The sequence below is a fragment of the Budorcas taxicolor genome, chromosome 7 (assembly GCF_023091745.1).
Source record: "Budorcas taxicolor isolate Tak-1 chromosome 7, Takin1.1, whole genome shotgun sequence".
Lineage (NCBI taxonomy): Eukaryota > Metazoa > Chordata > Mammalia > Artiodactyla > Bovidae > Budorcas > Budorcas taxicolor.
Window position 1 is genome coordinate 27,488,955 of NC_068916.1, and position 19,371 is coordinate 27,508,325.

The 19,371-nt window shown below is 40.3% G+C and overlaps 1 pseudogene; it reads right to left on the bottom strand.

The window, feature by feature from the left end:
* Positions 1-256: 256 nt before the first annotated feature.
* On the bottom strand, positions 257-646 carry LOC128050508 (60S ribosomal protein L27-like; annotated as a pseudogene).
* Positions 647-19,371: the final 18,725 nt, after the last annotated feature.

The window sequence follows — 19,371 nt, forward strand, 5'->3', positions numbered from 1 at the left end:
AGTTTAGTCTTAAAAAGTTATTTTATGGTATCTTTAAGATGTGACTCAGGATAGAATTGTGAAATTTATGGAAGAAGAAACATACATGGGTAATAAATAAGTGAAAAATATTCTCTACCAGTTATAAAAAATGCAGCTGATGACCTAATTGGGTAACAAATTAGCAGAGCTTTTTTTAAAGATCACCAAATTTGTGGTGATGGTAGTAGGCTTTTTTTTTTTTTTTGGTATTTTAAATGACTGAAACAAGACAAACCTAAAACTGCAGCTTGTGGAAGAGCCATTTGTCCTTGTGGGTCTTATATCTCTCCTTGAATTTGACCTTGGTGTCTTGTTGAGAGTAGGATCTCTGAACACATCCTTATTGACAGTGATTTTGTCCAAGGGAATATCCACAGAGTACCTTGTAGGGCATGAGGTGATTATAATTATAAACTTTCATGAAAGACTTGATCTTTGACCTCTTAACAATTTTCATCTTGTTAATGGTGGCTGTCAGTATGTGGTCAATTCTAGCCCCCAGAGCATGATTGTAGGGTTGGCCTGAGGTGCTATTATCAATGTTCTTCATGATAACCACTTTGTGTCTAGAGTAGCATCTGGCTGAGATCAGATCCATAATTTTGGATTTCATGAACTTGCCCATTTCAGCAGCACCATTTGAGACTACAGCTAGTGGTAGGCCTCTTAACATGTATGTATTCAATGCTGGCTGTTGCTGCTGCTAAGTCGCTTCAGCCGTGTCCGACTCTGTGCGACCCCATAGACGGTAGCCCACCAGGCTCCCCCGTCCCTGGGATTCTCCAGGCAAGAACACTGGAGTGGGTTGCCATTTCCTTCTCCAATGCATGAAAGTGAAAAGTGAAAGTGAAGTCGCTCAGTCGTGTCTGACTTTTAGCGACCCTGTGGGCTGCAGCCCACCAGGCTCCTCCGTCCATGGGATTTTCCAGGCAAGAGTACTGGAGTGGGGTGCCATTGCCTTCTCCAGTTCAATGCTGGAAATATCCCATAAAGGAGTTCTCATCCTCATTTTGTGGAGGAGAAAGCTGAGGCTTGTGAGTTTTATGAACTCATCCCACATCTCACAGCTTGTGTGTGACCAAGCTGAGACTCAAACCTAGGTATAGGTATTTAAACCTAGGTATATCTACCCTTCCATAGCCACAGGGAGAGTTTAGCCCAGACTGGTCAGAGGTCATCGTGAGATTTCTGGTAAACCAGAGTTTGAATTCTGCCCTATGTTTCTGTGCAAACTCTATAGATTAAGGTGGGGTTTGGTGGTTGCCTGGACCATCATGGGGCTGAGGAGATAGACTATTTCTCTGAGAAACTGTGTTCCAGTGTTTCTTGTTAGGTTTTCAGGGAGGGAGGATAAAGAGTAGAAGTGAATTTATTAGTTGTGTAATTTCTGTATTCCTGGCACTTTACATATAGAAACTTATTTAACCCTCCTGTAATGCTAGGAAACGGTTATATTTCTCATCATTTCAGAGATAAGGGAACTGAACTCAAGAAAAACAGCTTCTTTGGCTAGTTCACACATTCAGTTAAACAGCAGCAGAGCTGAAATTTAAATGCAGGCCTATGGAATCCAAAGTCTTTCCGCTATTATACAGTTTTTCTGAAAGGAAAATAAAACACATGGCTCCTGTTCCTGATTTCCTCAACCTACTCACATATTATGTTACATTTTATGTTCCCATCATGCCGCATGCAGTGTATGCCTTCACAGTGTCCGTGTGTACCTATTGTGACGCTTTCAGATGTCATTCTGAGGCCTTCTATTAATTGCCCTGGGTCTAGGCTGAGACTGATCACCTTCCCAGAAGAGAATCTTTTGCAGATAGGATTCTTTGAGGGATATTTAAGCAGTTGCATTCATAGTTGGAACTGTAGAGGAATTAAAATAAAATTCAACGCCTTGCCACATACATGGTGCCCTGCTAGTAGTTTTACAAACTTTGAACTAATAAACACAGTAAAAGTCAAAAAACCAAAAGCCTAATCTACAGTGTCTGCTTATGAGGAAGTCAAAGAAACTAACCTAAAACCTAATCTGTCTTTCTAAATTAAAAGGAACTTAGAACCAAAACTTGTGGAGTTGCACAGCAAGTTGCATGAGTAACAGTGCAAGTATGGAAGCGTCCTCTTTCCCTTGTATATGACATAATGAGTTCTCCTGGACAAACTGTGTCCCAGATTGCAACCATACTTCCAAGTCCTTCCTAGAATTGTTCATGGTCTCCCTCTGCTTGAGTTCTCCCTCTTCAGCTTGAATGACATGAAGAACTTTAAACTCTACCAGTTCTCCTTTGCAATCAGCCTATAAGCAAAAGGCATTTATATCAGAGATTCCTGAGCACCAGGGACCACTCTTGTTTGTGCTCAAATCCTTGATTAAACATAGGAACTACCCGTGATAGGATCTCCTTCCTGTGGAGACTTTCTGTCCTAGAGATACCCAAAAGACCTTTAATGCAGCAAAGTGGCAACATTCTACACTTAACTACTTTTTCCAGGTCTGAGACCTGTCACAGTTCCAAGTCAGGATCCTTTGGCTTCACTGCTTTCCCCTGGAGCCTACTCTTCCAGGGCATGAGCTGTGCTTGGAATGTCTGCTGGATGCTGCTCTTTGCTGCCAGGGCCTGTTGTCTTTTCCACATCTTCTAGAGGTTAACTAATCTTCAAGAAACTCTGAAGAGTGTCAGGAAGGAACTTTGAGTTTACTCCTGATGTGGCCAATAACAAGCCTTTTAGCCAAGTGGCCTGTTCTTCCCTCACAAATAATATATAAGAAAGTTTCTCTTTCAGGGTCTGGTTAGAGGGACAGATCAGCCACATCTGAAACCCACATGTGAGAGTCAGCAATTGACCACAGAGACTTTCTGTGTGACTCCTAGTATAATGTTATCCTGTCACCTCAGGAGCTTCATCTTTTCTTGAGGCTGATGTGGGGTTACTTTCATTGACCCCTTATTCATGATGATCTTTGTCTTACACCAAATTTGATGTCTTTTCTCACTTTAGAAAACAGTAAGTACCTGCTACCTCAAAGGTTCTACCCTAATTCTTCCTAAATGTTTTTCAGTTTACTCCCTGAAGTTCATGACTGAACATTATTTAAACATGCCCAGCATAATAACTTTCATATGTATTTGAATTAAATATAACACATTTGATATTATCAAAATATTGATAAAACATCAATATTTTATCACTCATGTCTCATCTTGTGCTTTCTGTAATCAGAATATACTTTTTTGCTTAAAGAACATGTTTTATACTGTATTCATCATGGTTCTTTCCTCACTGTGGAGGCTCAGTAAATACTTACTGGTGATAAACCTGCTATACTTAAAGCCAGATTTACTGGGAAATTGATCTTTTTTATTCTTGCTTCTTTTTAGCTGTTCTACCATGACACTAATGCAGACACTTAAGTTGCTCATTAACTAGAAAAATAATGACATTAAAGTTCCTCTTCTGCTCTGTTTCAGACAAAAGTCTAAATGACTGAACTCAAATGTAAATATTTTAGAATATCTAATTCATTTTAATCTAAGACCATTGCACAGCACAATGTATGTGGGGAGATGATTTATTTGTATAGGAAATACTAAGATGAAGGTTTACATAGAGCAGAAAGAGTACAATTTGCTTGTAGAGTTCAAAACTAGATAATAGAACTAGAGACTTCCATGCATAAGACTCTAAAATATACACATAATTTTATTCTCTATCATTTCTTTCCTACTCTTGCATGCACAATTTGCCCTTCCATCCTGTGTTAGATGAAGGCATTAATGATCTCAGTTAAATTAATGGCTTCTCTCTGTCCATACTATTTGTCTGATAACCTTGGAGTCCCTGATCCTCTAACTTGGGCTGCCTTTGTGACTTGCTTTGGCCATATAATGTAGCAGGAATGATGTGGTGACAGGTCTGAGTCAAGAAGCCGTGTGTATTTCTGCTTCCTTTCTGGCTCTTCTGTGGTCACCATGGCAACATGCCTGAATTAGGGGCATGTTCCAGGTGAGACCCGGTGGAGCACAGATGAGTCATTCCAGCTTTCATAGACCACTCAGCTCCTGGTTGACCTGCTATTTGACACGTGACCGAGTCCAGCCAGAATCTAATTGGTCTAGATCAGTAGAACCACCTGCTAACATGTGGATTTATAAACAATAAGTAGCTATTTCAAACCCATATGTTTTGAGATGGTTTTTTATAGAGCAATAGCCAACTTCTTCAGATTCTACATTCTTATCACTAATGGAGTAAGATGATAATAGCTAGCTCCTTTTAGGGGCACTTATATTTTACCTGTTGTCAACTGCTTGAGTTACATGAAAGTAACTTTGAGAGTGTCTTCAGTTTCACTAAGTGAACAGAGGGAACTTGGAGACTGTAGTGGAATCTTCCTGTCTGAATAGTTGAATATACTTCAGAAGACTTTTCTCACCAGAATTAAGGAAAGGTAGCTTTAAGGTAAGGTAGGGTAGAGGACATCTTTTAAAGACATAGACCAGCACACTCTTGGGCTTCCCTGGTGGCTCAGATGGTAAAGAATCCACCTGCAATGTAGAAGACCTGGGTTTAATCCCTGAGTTGGGAAGATTCCCTGGAGAAGGGAATGGGTACCCACTCCAGTATTCTGGCCTGGAGAATTCCATGGACTGTATACTTCATGGGGTCGCAAAGAGACAGACATGACTGAGCAACTTTCACTTTCAGCATGCTGTTACCACCACATCCCCCTCTTCCCCAGCCTCCCCTTCAGCCCTCCTACTCCCCGTGAAAATCCTGCAGCAGCACCTGCCATTTACTCTTGTCAGGTCTGTTCTGGAAGTCCTTCTTCCTACCCCTGTCTCGACCATGTTCTATGTCTTTGCATTGAAACTCTTGTGACTTCTTTGGTGTAAGACAAATTAGGCTTCCAGTCCAGCTCATGCCTGATGTGTGATGGGCCCCCAGGCATACTGAGGTTTTTAAAAAAAATATTTATTTATTTATTTATTTTTGGCTGCGCTGGGTCTCCGTTCTCTTTGCACGGGCTTTCTTTAATTGTGGCGAGTGGGGGCTACTCTTTGTTGCAGAGCACAGGCTCTAGGCACGTGTGGACTTCAGTAGTTGAGGACACAGGCTCAGTAGTTGCGGCTGGAGGACTTTAGAGTGCGGGCTCAATAGTTATGGCCCCCAGGCTTAGCTGCTCCAAGGCATGTGTGATCTTCCCAGACCTGGGATGGAAACCGTGTTCTCTGCATTGGCAGGTGGGTTCTTAACCACTGTGCCACCAGGGAAGTCCACGCCAAGGGTTTGATGTCCTTGTGCTCCAGTCTTCTCTGCAAAATGTTGGTGAGAAAGTGCGCTCTGTGATGCACTATTCTTTTTCTCCATGGTGTAATCTTACAGTTAGGGAAAAAAATTAGCCATTGCTTTTTAAAAAGTTAGTTGAATGTCCTTTTGATGACTGGTAAAAGACATTTTCTACTGATATAGAAACTTTGAGGTATGGGTCAAAGCTTTAGCAAATATTAACTTAAATATTAATATATATCTTTTCTGGATTCTTTTTCACGATAGGTTATGAGATATTGACTACAGTGCCCTATGCTTTACAGTAGGTCCTTGTGGTAAGAAATCTGTTGAACTTTAATAACTCAGGCTTAACAGAGATCCTGGAAACTTGTGGACACCTTACAAAAACCTCATTTTGAAGATGTGGAGACAGATGTTTCTTAAGATTTCCTTCAGTTGTAAAGACATCTGAGCTAGTGGAAATATTTTAATTCTATTGGAATATACTGCAGAATCCACTTTTACCAAGGAATGAAATAAGGGAGAAAAATGATATCTTGTTGATAGTCTACTCTGTCTGGCATTTAGATATTTTACATATTCACTTATTCCTTGCAATAACCATATAGAGTATTATTCTCACTTTAACTACATCATATTATAAATAACCACTGCAGTCTTATTGAGAGAGTATCAAGCACCAGTGTTCTTGCCTGGAGAATCCCAGGGACGGGGGAGCCTGGTGGGCTGCCGTCTGTGGGGTCACACAGAGTCGGACACGACTGAAGCGACTTAGCAGCAGCAGAAAGCATCAGTGTAATCAGTGGGCTCAGCTTCAACAGTCTTCTCTATCTACACATGTCCTCTAAGTGATATTATCCAGCCTTAGGGCTCTAAATTCTATTTATGTGCTAATGACCATCAAATCTTGTAATCTCCCCCTAACTTTTCCCATGTTAAATAAGCATCTCAAACTTACTCTTAGCACACCAAAATGTTGAAGTCACCGCTCTCCTCCAAACATTTCCACTCAGAAAGGAAGATGCTAAGGGGAAAACAAGCCCTAAAACAGCCTTCCTCAAGCCCTGCTCAGAGAAAGATTAAGACAACTGAAATAAGTTCAAGGAGAAAGATGTTGAGTTATTTTGGTATGTTATGCTCCTTTTCTAAAAGGTGGAGAGACGTGGAGGAGAGAGATAAAAGGGAAAATGAATATACTGTTTACTCAACGGGATATGTACACGAAAATTCCATCTTCAGAATCCTGGCACCATCTAGTGGTTAACACATCCTGTTTCAGAGACCAGTCATTTTTGTGGATGGTATTAACAGTTCTCAGACTTTCCTGGCTGGAGGAGGCAATGGGACCCCACTTTAGTATTCTTGCCTGGAAAATCCCATGGACAGAGGAACCTGGTAGGTTGCAGTCCATGGGATCGCAAAAAGTTGGACACGACTGAGCGACTTCACTTTCACTTTTCACTTTCATGCATTGGAGAAGGAAATGGCAACCCACTCCAGTGTTCTTGCCTGGAGAATCCCAGGGACAGGGGAGCCTGGTAGGCTGCCGTCTATGGGGTCACACAGAGTCGGACACGACTGAAGCGACTTAGCAGCAGTAGACTTTCCTGGTATGTCTCAGAATCCTGTGTGTTCAATCCCTTCAATTGTGTCCGACTCTTTGGGACATCATGGACTCCAGCCTGCCTGGCTTCTCTGTTCATGGAATTTTCTAGGCAAGAATACTGGAGTGGGTTGCCATGCCCTCCTCCAGAGGATCTTCCCCACCCAGGAATAGAACCAGGTCTTCTTTATTGCAGTCAGATTATTTACGGCTAAGCTACCAGGGAAGGGTTTGACATAGGGTTTAGGCATGAGAGTTTTGAAAAAACAAGTTACACAGGTGATTCTGCTTATAGCCTCTCATTTGTATGACTTTCCCTCTCCTTTCCTTCACCCCTTGTAAGAAGTATTTATAGAGGATATTTTATACAATAGGATCAAATTGAATTTTGAGAAATGCTATTTTGAAATTCTGAGGATTTTGTGACACATTCAAATCAAAACAGAGTTGAGAAGTTGTATGTGTATGGGGAGTGGTGTAGGGTGGCCCCAAACCAGTGTGGCCAATCATTGCTCTGGTCAGCCAATAGCCAATTAAATAGGACAGAAGACATTTGTAATCTATTTTTAAGGTTCCTCTTAGATTTTCCATCATCTTCTATCCTATTGATTTTAATAGTTAAAACTTTTCACCCTTTTATTTTGAAGGTTTAAGTCATCTCAAATTAACAAAATATTTCAAACATACCAAGAATTTTCATAACCTTTCATCCAGTTTCCTCAAGTGATAATACATTGCAAAACCACACTACAATTATAAAAATATAAAAAGCACTGATACTATTACCTTACACATAGACTGAATGTGAATTTTCTAATTGTTCCACTAGTGCTCTTTTCTTCGTCTGCAATTCAATCCAGATTCTCATGTTGTGTTTAATTAATGTCTCCTCAGTCTCCAGTTTGTGACACCCCTTAGTTTTTGCCTTTCAATAAATTTGATTTGACCCTTTAAAAGTACTGAACAATTAGTTTTGGAATATAATTCATTGTGTTTTTTAAAAATTTTATCGTATTGAAGAATAGCTGAATCACAATGTTATATTAGTTCCAGGTGTACAACATAGTGATTCAAAATTTTTATAGATTATACTCCATGTTTCAGTTCAGTTCAGTCGCTTAGTCATGTCCGACTCTCTGAGACCCCATGAATCGCAGCACACCTGGCCTCCCTGTCCATCACCATCTCCAGGAGTTCACTCAAACTCACGTCCATCGAGTCAGTGATGCCATCCAGCCATCTCATCCTCTGTCGTCCCCTTCTCCTCCTGCCCCCAATCCCTCCCAGCATCAGAGTCTTTTCCAGTGAGTCAACTCTTCGCATGAGGTGGCCAAAGTACTGGAATTTCAGCTTTAGCATCATTCCTTCCAAAGAACACCCAGGGCTGACCTCCTTTAGAATGGACTGGTTGGATCTCCTTGCAGTCCAAGGGACTCTCAAGAGTCTTCTCCAACACCACAGTTCAAAAGCATCAATTCTTTAGTGCTCAGCTTTCTTCACAGTCCAACTCTCACATCCATACATGACCACAGGAAAAACCATAGCCTTGACTAGACGGACCTTTGTTGGCAAAGTAATGTCTCTGCTTTTGAATATGCTATCTAGGTTGATCATAACTTTTCTTCCAAGGAGTAAGCGTCTTTTAATTTCATGGCTGCAGTCACCATCTGCAGTGATTTGGGAGCCCCCCAAAATAAAGTCAGACACTGTTTCCACTGTTTCCCCATCTATTTCCCATGAAGTGATGGGACCAGAGGCCATGATCTTTGTTTTCTGAATGTTGAGCTTTAAGCCAACTTTTTTACTCTCCACTTTCAGTTTCATCAAGAGGCTTTTTAGTTCCTCTTCATTTTGTGCCATAAGGGTGGTGTCATCTGCATATCTGAGGTTTTTGATATTTCTCCTGGCAATCTTGATTCCAGCTTGTGCTTCTTCCAGTCCAGTATTTTTCATGATGTACTCTGCGTATAAGTTAAATAAGCAGGGTGACAATATACAGCCTTGACATACTCCTTTTCCTATTTGGAACCAGTCTGTTGTTCCACGTCCAAATCTAACTGTTGCTTCCTGACCTGCATACAGATTTCTCAAGAGGCAGGTCAGGTGGTCTGATATTCCCGTCTCTTTCAGAATTTTCCACCGTTTATTGTAATTCACACAGTCAAAGGCTTTGGCATAGTCAATAAAGCAGAAATAGATGTTTTTCTGGAACTCTCTTGCTTTTTCCATGATCCAGCAGATGCTGGCAATTTGATCTCTGGTTTCTCTGCCTTTTCTAAAACCAGCTTGAACATCAGGAAGTTCATGGTTCACATATTGCTGAAGCCTGGCTTGGAGAATTTTGAGCATTACTTTACTAGCGTGTGAGGTGAGTGTAATTGTGCAGTAGTTAGAGCATTCTTTGGCATTGCCTTTCTTTGGGATTGGAATGAAAACTGACCTTTTCCAGTCCTGTGGCCACTGCTGAGTTTTCCAAATTTGCTGGCATATTGAGTGCAGCACTTTCACAGCATCCTCTTTCAGGATTTGAAACAGCTCCACTGGAATTTCATCACCTCCACTAGCTTTGTTCATAGTGATGCTTCCTAAGGCCCACTTGACTTCACATTCCAGGATGTCTGGCTCTAGGTGAGTGATCATACCATCGTGATTATCTTGGTCGTGAAGATCTTTTTTGTACAGTTCTTCTGTGTATTCTTGCCACCTCTTCTTAATATCTTCTGCTTCTGTTAGGTCTGTATCATTTCTGTCCTTTATCGAGCCCATCTTTGCATAAAATGTTCCCTTGGTATCTCTAATTTTCTTGAAGAGATCTCTAGTCTTTCCCATCCTGTTGTTTTCCTCTATTTCTTTGCATTGATCGCTGAGGAAGGCTTTCTTATCTCTTCTTTCTATTCTTTGGAACTCTGCATTCAGATCGGAGAAGGCAATGGCACCCCACTCCAGTACTCTTGCCTGGAAACTCCCATGGAAGGAGGAGCCTGGAAGGCTGCAGTCCATGGGGTCGCTGAGGGTCGGAAACTACTGAGCGACTTCACTTTCACTTTTCACTTTCATGCATTGGAGAAGGAAATGGCAACCCACTCCAGTGTTCTTGCCTGGAGAATCCCAGGGACGGGGGAGCCTGGTGGGCTGCCATCTATGGGGTCGCACAGAGTTGGACACAACTGAAGCGACTTAGCTTAGCAGCTGCATTCAGATGCTTATATCTTTCCTTTTCTCCTTTGCTTTCCGCTTCTCTTCTTTTCACAGCTATTTGTACGGCCTCCCCAGAGAGCCATTTTTCTGTTTTGCATTTCTCCATGTTTAGTTATTTATGAAATATTGGCTATAGGCCCTGTGCTGTACAATATATCCTTATAGCTTGTTTTATATACAGTTTGTGCCTCTTAATCTCCTGTCCATGTATCTTGAAGATATACCACATCTTCTTTATCCATTTGTTTGCTGATGGACATTTAGGATGCGTCCGTATTGTGGCAAATATAAATAAAGCTACTACGAACACTGGGGTGCAGCTCTTTGAGTAAGTGTTTTTGTTTTCTTTGAATATACACCCAGGAGTGAAATTGCTTGGTCACATGGTAGTTCTATTTTTAGTTTTCTGAGGAAACTCCATATTGTTTTCTACAGTGGCTGCACCAATTTACATTCCCACCAACAGTGTAGGAAGGTTCCCTTTTCTATACATCTTCTCTAACATTTGTTATTTATAATCTCTTTGATGACAGTCATTCTGATAAGTATGAGGCAGTTTTTCATACTGGTTTTGATTTGCATTTTTCTGATGATGAACAATGTTGAGCATATTTTCATGTACCTGTTGATCATCTCTATATGTTTTTCAGAAAAATGTCTATTCAGATATTCTACCTATTTTTAAATTGGGTGGTTTATTAATATTGAATTGTATCAGCTGCTTATATATATTGAATATTAACCCCTTATTGATCATGTTACTTGCAAGTATTTTCTCCATTCAGAAGGCTGTATTTTCATGTTGTCAGTAGTTTCCTTTGCTCTGAAAAAGTTTTTAAGGTTAATTAGGTCCTGTTTATTTTTGCTTTTGCTGCCTCTTGGTTAAGTTCAGCATATCCATTCTTGTAAGAAGTGATGTTTGAATTCTTCTCTGCACTGGATCAAGGAATGCATGATATCAGTTATCCCATTACTGACTCATGGGAACCCATGGTTTGCACAACCACCTTGGGAGCACCTGGACTTTTCCAGGAGAACTTTGATATAAGGATCTTGAAGGAAATGGATCTTCAGATATGACCTTAGACATGGAACAGCAGCAACAATGGTTAGTTGATTCACATTTTGTTGGCTGCCCTGTGATTTCACTTGTGGTTATACTGGGCAGTTCCATGCAGGTTTCCACTAACTTTAAGGTGACATAGTCTCCTGTTAAGCGCTTCACCTAATGCCTCAGTGTTTCCTTTGGTGTTACAGATGTTGTGAGGAACTTTCTAGGCCATGGTATGTGCCCACCTTTGGGAGCAACTCGAGTTGGTAGAATAAATGTTTTGAAAGGGAGGCTCAGAATTTTATCCCATAGACAGAAATGTATGAGTGGAAGAATAATAGCAGGGAGAATTTTAATTATGATCCTAGATAATTTGGTGGTGACATGGAGATTAGACTGGTATAGGAAGTAAATGGGAGCAGGCACAGATATCAGGAGTCAACTAGAATTGTCCTGCTTAGAAATACATTGGGCCTAAATTTGGAAGCAAAGTGCTGTAGGAATTTAAAGTTGGAGATATGATGGTAAAATTCCAAATACATCAGCCAGTTTTCCTTACTCAGGTGTTATGTTACATAATAAAATGGGCTCTGGGTGCCTGTCTAAGGTATCTCTTGCTGTGAAATGAAACTTCGTCAAATTGGTGGCTTACAGCAATCAGAGAAGAAAAAGAAATAGAAGGAATCCAGAATGGAAGAGAAGAAGTAAAACTCTCACTGTTTGCAGATGATATGATCCTCTACCTAGAAAACCCTAAAGATACCACCAGAAAATAACTAGAGCTAATCAATGAATATAGTAAATTTGCAGGATATAAAATTAATACATGGAAATCCCTTGCATTCCTATACACTAGCAATAAGAAAACAGAAAGAGAAATTAAGGGAACAATACCATTCACCATTGCAATGAGAAGAATAAAATACTTAGGAATAAATTTACCTGAAGAAACAGAAGACCTATATGTAGAAAACTATAAAACACTGATGAAAGAAATCAACATGACACAAAGAGATGAAAAAATATACCATGTTCGTGGATCAGAAGAATCAATATAGGGAAAATGAATATACTACCCAAAGCAATCTATAGATTCAATGCAATCCCTATCAAGCTACAAATGGTATTTTTCACAGAACTAGAACAAATAATTTCACAATTTGTATGGAACCACAAAAAACTTTGAATAGCCAAAGCAATCTTGAGAAAGAAGAATGGACCTGGAGGAATCAACCTGCCTGACTTCAGACTATACTACAAAGCTACAGTCATCAAAACAGTATGCTACTGGTACAAAGACAGAAATATAGATCAATGGAACACAATAGAAAGTCCAGAAATGAATCCATGCATCTATGGACATCTTATTTTTGATAAAGGAGGCAAAAATATACAATGGAGAAAAGATAATCTCTTTAACAAGTGGTGTTGGGAAAACTTGTCAATCACCCGTAAAAGAATAAAACTAGAACATTTTCTAACACCATACACAAGGATAAACTCAAAATGGATTAAAGATCTTAATGTAAGAGCAGAAAGTAGAGGAAAACATAGGCAGAACACTCTCTGACATAAATCACAGCAAGATCCTCTATGACCCACCTCCCAGAGTAATGCAAATAAAAGCAAAAGTAAACAATTGGGACCTAATTAAACTTAAAATCTTTTGCACAACGAAGGAAACTATAAGGAAGGTGAAAAGACAGCCTTCAGAATGGGAGAAAATAATAGCAAACAAAGCAACTGATAAAGAATTAATCTCAAAAATATACAAGCAGCTCCTGCAGCTCAATTCCAGAAAAATGAAGGACCCCCCCCCCCAAAATGGGCCAAAGAACTAAACAGACATTTCTCCAAAGAAGACATATAGATGGGTAACAAACACATGAAAAGATGCTCATCAGTCATTATCAGAGAAATGCAGATAAAAACCACAGTGAGGTACCATCTCACGCCAGTCAGAATGGCTGCTATCAAAAAGTCTACAAATAATAAATGCTGGAGAGAGTGTGGAGAAAAGGGAACCCTCTTACACGTTTGGTGGTAATGCAAACTAGTACAGCATTATGAAGAACAGTGTGGAGATTCCTTAAAAAACTGGAAATAGAACTGCCTTATGACCCAGCAATCCCACTGCTGGGCATACACACCAAGGAAACTAGAATTGAAAGAGACATGTGTACCCAAATGTTCATTGCAGCACTGTTTATAATAGCCAGGACATGGAAGCAACCTAGATGTCCATCAGCAGATGAATGGATAAGAAAGCTGTGGTACATATACACAATGAAATACTACTCCGCTATTAAATTTGAGTCAGTACTAATGAGGTGGATGAAACTGGAGCCTGTTATATAGAGTGAAGAAAGTGAGAAAGAAAAATACCAATACAGTATATTAACATGTATATATGGAATTTAGAAAGATGGTAATGACAACTCTATATGTGAGACAGCAAAAGAGACACAGATATAAAGAACAGACTTTTGGACTCTGAGAGGTGAGGATGGGATGATTTGAGAGAATAGCCCTGAAACATGTATATTACCATATGTGAAAGAGATGACCAATACAAATTTGATGCATGATGGGGTGGGGAGGGAGGTGAGAGGGGGTTTTGGGTCAGGGGGACACATGGCTGATTCATGACAATGTATGGCAAAAACCACCACAATATTGTAAAGTAATTAGCCTCCAATTAAAATAAATCAATTAATTTAAAAAATTTGGTGGCTTAAATCAATAACTTATTTGTTCAAAAAGTCAGGCTGGAGACTTCCTTGGCAGTCCAGTGGTTAAGACACTGTGCTTCAACTATAGGGTACATGACTTCAATCACTGGTCAGGCAATTAAGATCCCCCATGCCATAGGGTGAGGCCAAAAAACAGAAGAAAAAAAAGTTGTGCTAGATTCAGGTAGGCAGTTCTTTTGCTGTCCTTTTGGAGTGTATTTAAGAAGTTGTCTTCTGAGGTTTGATTGATGGTTAGTACAGTTGACTTGAGGGCTTTCCAGGTGGCTCGGTGGTAAAGAATCCACCTGCTAATGCAGGAAACACAGGAGATGTAGGTTCGATCCCTGGGTTGGGAAGATCTCCTGGAGGAGGAACTGGCAACCCGCTCTAGTATTCTTGCCTGGAAAATCCCATGGACAGAGGAACCTGGTGGGCTACAGTCCATGGGGTCACAAAGAGTTGGACATGACTGAGTGACTGAGCACACACACACACACAGTTGACTTGAACAACACAGATTAAAGTATGGATTTTTTTCAGTAGTAAATTATGTGGTACTGTGTGTCCATGGTTGGTTAAATCCAGGATGCGAAGGAACCTCAGCTGCAGAACAGCAGATCTAGAGATGGAGCTGCTGCTGCTGCTAAGTCGCTTCAGTCGTGTCCGACTCTGTGCGACCCCATAGACGGCAGCCCACCAGGCTCTGCCATCCCTGGGATTCTCCAGGCAAGAACACTGGAGTGGGTTGCCATTTCCTTCTCCAATGCATGAAAGTGAAAAGTGAAGTCACTGAGTTGTGTCCAACTCTCAGCGACCCCATAGACGGCAGCCCACCAGGCTCTGCCATCCCTGGGATTCTCCAGGCAAGAACACTGGAGTGGGTTGCCATTTCCTTCTCCAATGCATGAAAGTGAAAGTGAAGTCACTGAGTTGTGTCCAACTCTCAGCGACCCCATGGACTGCAGCCTACCAGGCTCCTCCATCCATGGGAGTTTCCAGGCAAGAGTACTGGAGTGGGGTGCCATTGCCTTCTCCAAGAGATGGAGAGCTGACTTTAAATTATTACGTGGATTTTAAAGTGCGTGGAACATTGGTATCCTGGCATCATTCAAAGGTCAACTATACATTAGTCAGGATTCTCCAAAGAAACAGATCCAATAGGAAATAAGATATATATATATACGTGTAGTATATATGGAAAAGGCAATGGCAACCCACTCCAATATTCTTGCCTGGAGAATCCCAGGGACAGAGGAGCCTGTTGGGCTGCCGTCTGTGGGGTCACACAGAGTTGGACATGACTGACACGACTTAGCAGCAGCAGCAGCAGCATGTGGTATGTGTGTGTGTGTGTGTGTGTGTATATATATATATATATATATATATATATATATAGTGTGTGTGTGTGTGTGTGTTTGTGTGTGCTCAGTTTCTGTCATCTCTGACTCTTTGCGACCCCATGGACTATAGCCCACCAGGCTCCTGTGTCCATGGAATTTTCCAGGCAAACACTGGAATGGGTTGCCATTTTCCACTCCTGGGATCTTCCCAACCCAGGGATTGAATCTGTGTCTCTTGCATCTCCTGCATTGGCAGGGGATTCTTTACCATTGTGCTGCCTGGGAAGCCCACATATAAACATAGTAGAGGAGATTTATTATAGGAATTATCTTACACAGTTATGGAGGCTGAGAAGTCCCACAATCTGCCATCTGCAGGCTGAAGAACCAGGCAAGCCTATAGCATGAGAATATGGAGCTCTGATGGTTGAGAACAGGAGAAGATGGATGTCCCAGTTTAAAAACAGAAAGAATTCACCCTTTCTTTGCCTGTATGTTCCAACAGATTGGATGATGCCCACCCGCATTGGTTAGCTCAGATTCTCTTAACTCAGTCTATTGAATCAAATGCTAATCTCTTCCAGAACTGCCCTTACAGACACACTCAAAATAATGTTTTACCAGCTTTCTGAGCATCTCTTAGGCCAGGTGAGTTGACACGTATATTAATTATTGTTACCAGACTAGGTTTGTTTTGCCTGACACACAGTACACCAAAATGCTAAGACAGGTTTGCAGCAAAGAGTGGGTTTATTCAAAGGCAGCCAACTAAGGAGACCAAACAAATCTTAAATATGCCTCGCCAGGGTAAGGGGCTGGGATTCATGGGATAAAGAAGCGATATATTGATGGGCTGGGTCTGAGGCATGGAGGGTGTTGGACTGTGGGGAAAGGTGATTGGAAAAGGGTGTGATCATGTTCTGCACAGATATAACCCAGCTCCAGTCCTCTGCATGTGCAAATGGCACTGAGAGGACTCTGAGCATGCTGAGTTGGAGGGTCGGAGGGCCTATCTGATCTTAACCAACTCAGTTGAAATAGACACAGCTGATTCCACTTTCTTGGCCAATAACGAGCAAACAACTTTTTACTTAGGTTATGTGTTACTTGAAGGACATGCAAATTTTTTTCCAAATTTATTTTTTAGTTGGAGGAAAATTGCTGTACAGTGTATTTGTTTCTGCTGTACAACACCATGAATCAGCCATAATTATACCTATATTCCCTCCCTCTTGAGTCTCTCTCCCCTCCCCTCATCCTACCCCTCTAGGATATTACAGAGCACTAGGCTGGGCTCCCTGTGTTATATAGCAACTTCCCACTGGCTATCTATTTTACGCATGATAGTGTATAAATGTCAATGCTACTTTCTCTGTTCATCCCACCCTGTCCTTCCCCTGCTGAGGGACATTTCGAAATGACCTTGATTAGTGAAGGCAGGAGAAATGGATTTCACTCATCACCCACGGTCCCCCATCACAGTCAAGGACTTCAGCTGAGAGGACTTGTCTTTGTTCCACACAAACATCCTCCTTCACAAGCTTTCTCTTGTGAAAGCAGCAAGTCCAGGAGGTGAGAGCAAAGTTTCAAGGCCTCTCTAAGGTCTGAGCTCAGAGTAACACAGTGTCACTTCTGCCTATGGGTCAGAGCAGTCCCAAGTTGACTCAGCCTGTCACTGTGAGGAAAGAGACTCCATCTTTTGATGGAAGGAGCTAGATTAATATATGACCAATTTTAATTTAGTATATTTTAGTAGCCAATGAAATGAATTTTGAGCGCTGTGTCCTCTCATTTGTGGATTTTGTTTTAAAGCAAGAATTCATATTACTCATGTGCTGACAATCATTTCTACTCTCTTCTACTAATACCCAGGTAAATATTTCAATGTGTCTATTCTCATTGCTGGCAACTATTTTAAGCCAGAACCCTTGAAATATGTGACAGGTTTAGGTAAACTTGTGTAAGGAGAAAGATGCAGGGGAAAGCTTAGATTCACAGAATAAATATTTTCTGGACCACTGGAATCAATTACTATCTTTTTAAAATGATAGCAAATGTAATATTTCAAATTAATTGTTTTTTAAACTAGCAATAGGTTTTTTTTTTTTTTTAAACTAGCATTAGGTTTTTTATGTGTGAATTTTTTTAAGAAAGAAGAAAGGGATATTTTGTTTTTATAATATGGCATCAATATTTATGGGAACATTTTGATAATCACTCTAATAAACATCTTCATAGTAGAAAAAAATGTTTTAAATGAAGATAGGTTAAAGAAGCACTAGTAAAAATTTCATTATCTTAAATATCAGAATTAGCTGGCAATAATGGTTTAGTAATTTATAAGCTTTTATAAAGCAATAGTTCACCATAATGGTAATATCTAAGACTTACAAAGAAGTTTTTGATAACTTGTGTTTAAAAGAGGCAGAAATAGAATGCAGATGTCTTTTTATGCAAGGAACTGTTTGGTCAAATATTATACAATGTGTGGAAAAGATGTGGTAATCTGGTCCTTTAAGGAGATCCTGCCTTCCCAACCACTGGGCTTTGGAGGCAGAACTTCACCGGCGGAGAAAGATTTTGCTGAAGATGTGAGGCAGAGACAACCTAAATCAAACCTTTTCAGAAGGCTACATTTTATTTTATTTTGAACCAAGATCCCTGGCTCAGTTCTGGGCATTTCTTCCCAAGCTTGCTCTTCTGGCTTATCTCACAGACTGCTTTTTACTATTCCACTTCTTTCTTCAGACAGCTGCTTTTTGACAATTGACTTCAAGCTGTTTCTAAAGGTCATCTTAGTCACTTTTTCCTCTTTGACTAAAGCTTTTATATTTTAACACTGCGATCCGTGTTATTTCCTCAGAACACTTGTTTGTTTAGATGCTTCTGAAACAATAATGAAAAAGGGGTTGTTCTATATAGCAGTGACAATGAACACACTGTTTCCATAAGCAAGAACAGAGATGAATCTCACCAGTATAACTTGGAGTGAAAGAAACCAGACACAAAAGGAGGGGCCCTGTATGAATCCATTTACGTAAAATTTGAAAACAGGCCAAGTTCATGTATAATTCGACCAGAATAGGGCTTACATAAGTGGGTTTTTGTGGTGCCCCACTAGGTACTGGTTATATTGATGGGCTTGGCTTGTGGAAATTTATTGAGTTGTGCACTTAAGATTTTTACACTTTGCTATTTCTTTGTTACAGTTTTTTAAAAAAATAGAACCATAAAGGAAAAATGGTTCTCATTGACTCTCAAGGGAAACCTGAGATTGAGTATCATTAAGTTGGCACCATTTATTTATTTTTTCAGACCCACTTTATTGCAATGTTGATTTTGATTTTATTGGGTTTTGGTTTCCATGTAAACCACACTTAAGAAGGCAAACATCCAATAAATCAGTGGCAATCAGAAGCAATGAAAACAATATAAAGCAAACCAAAATACAACATGTTTAGTATTGCAGTGCTGTAGGACTCTTATTTTACTGAAAAAAAGAATCACCATGCTCCACTAAACCTAGAAACCCTAAGAGGAAATTGAAAACTGAACACTGATATCACTGAAGCCAGTGTTATCTAGACAGCTTCTCTCCCTGCCGCCACCCACTCCGAAAACACAATCTAAGACTAAGACTATGGCATTTGATATTTCTTGGTTGATTCTGTTCTGAGAGCTGTATATTCTTTCTTGGAAAGGAAAGGAAAAAGGAAGTCATGTATAATGATAAAACTAATAAAATACCTCATATTTGCCAAAATTCACATCTAAATGTATTTAGATGCTGTTGTCAGGCTTGTATTGTTTCCTAGAACAGTGTTGACTTCTCCCACAGTTGGTGCCTCTTCCAGGATGTTTGTGGATAGTAATAGAATGCTGGACATAATGCCTGAACTCATCATTCCCTCCTACCAGTTGGAAGGGTTGAAATAATATCAATGACACTATCCTTAGGACTATTCCCTGCATATCTGAGGTGTTACCTTCGAGTTGAAAATGGAGGATGAAAAATAGGTTAGCAGTTTTAATTGCTGTTGTTGTATCAAGGATACAACTGTGATGGGTGGAAATACAGTCCCCCCTTGGGATTCAGAGGAGATTGAAAATGTTGACTTAAAACTCAAC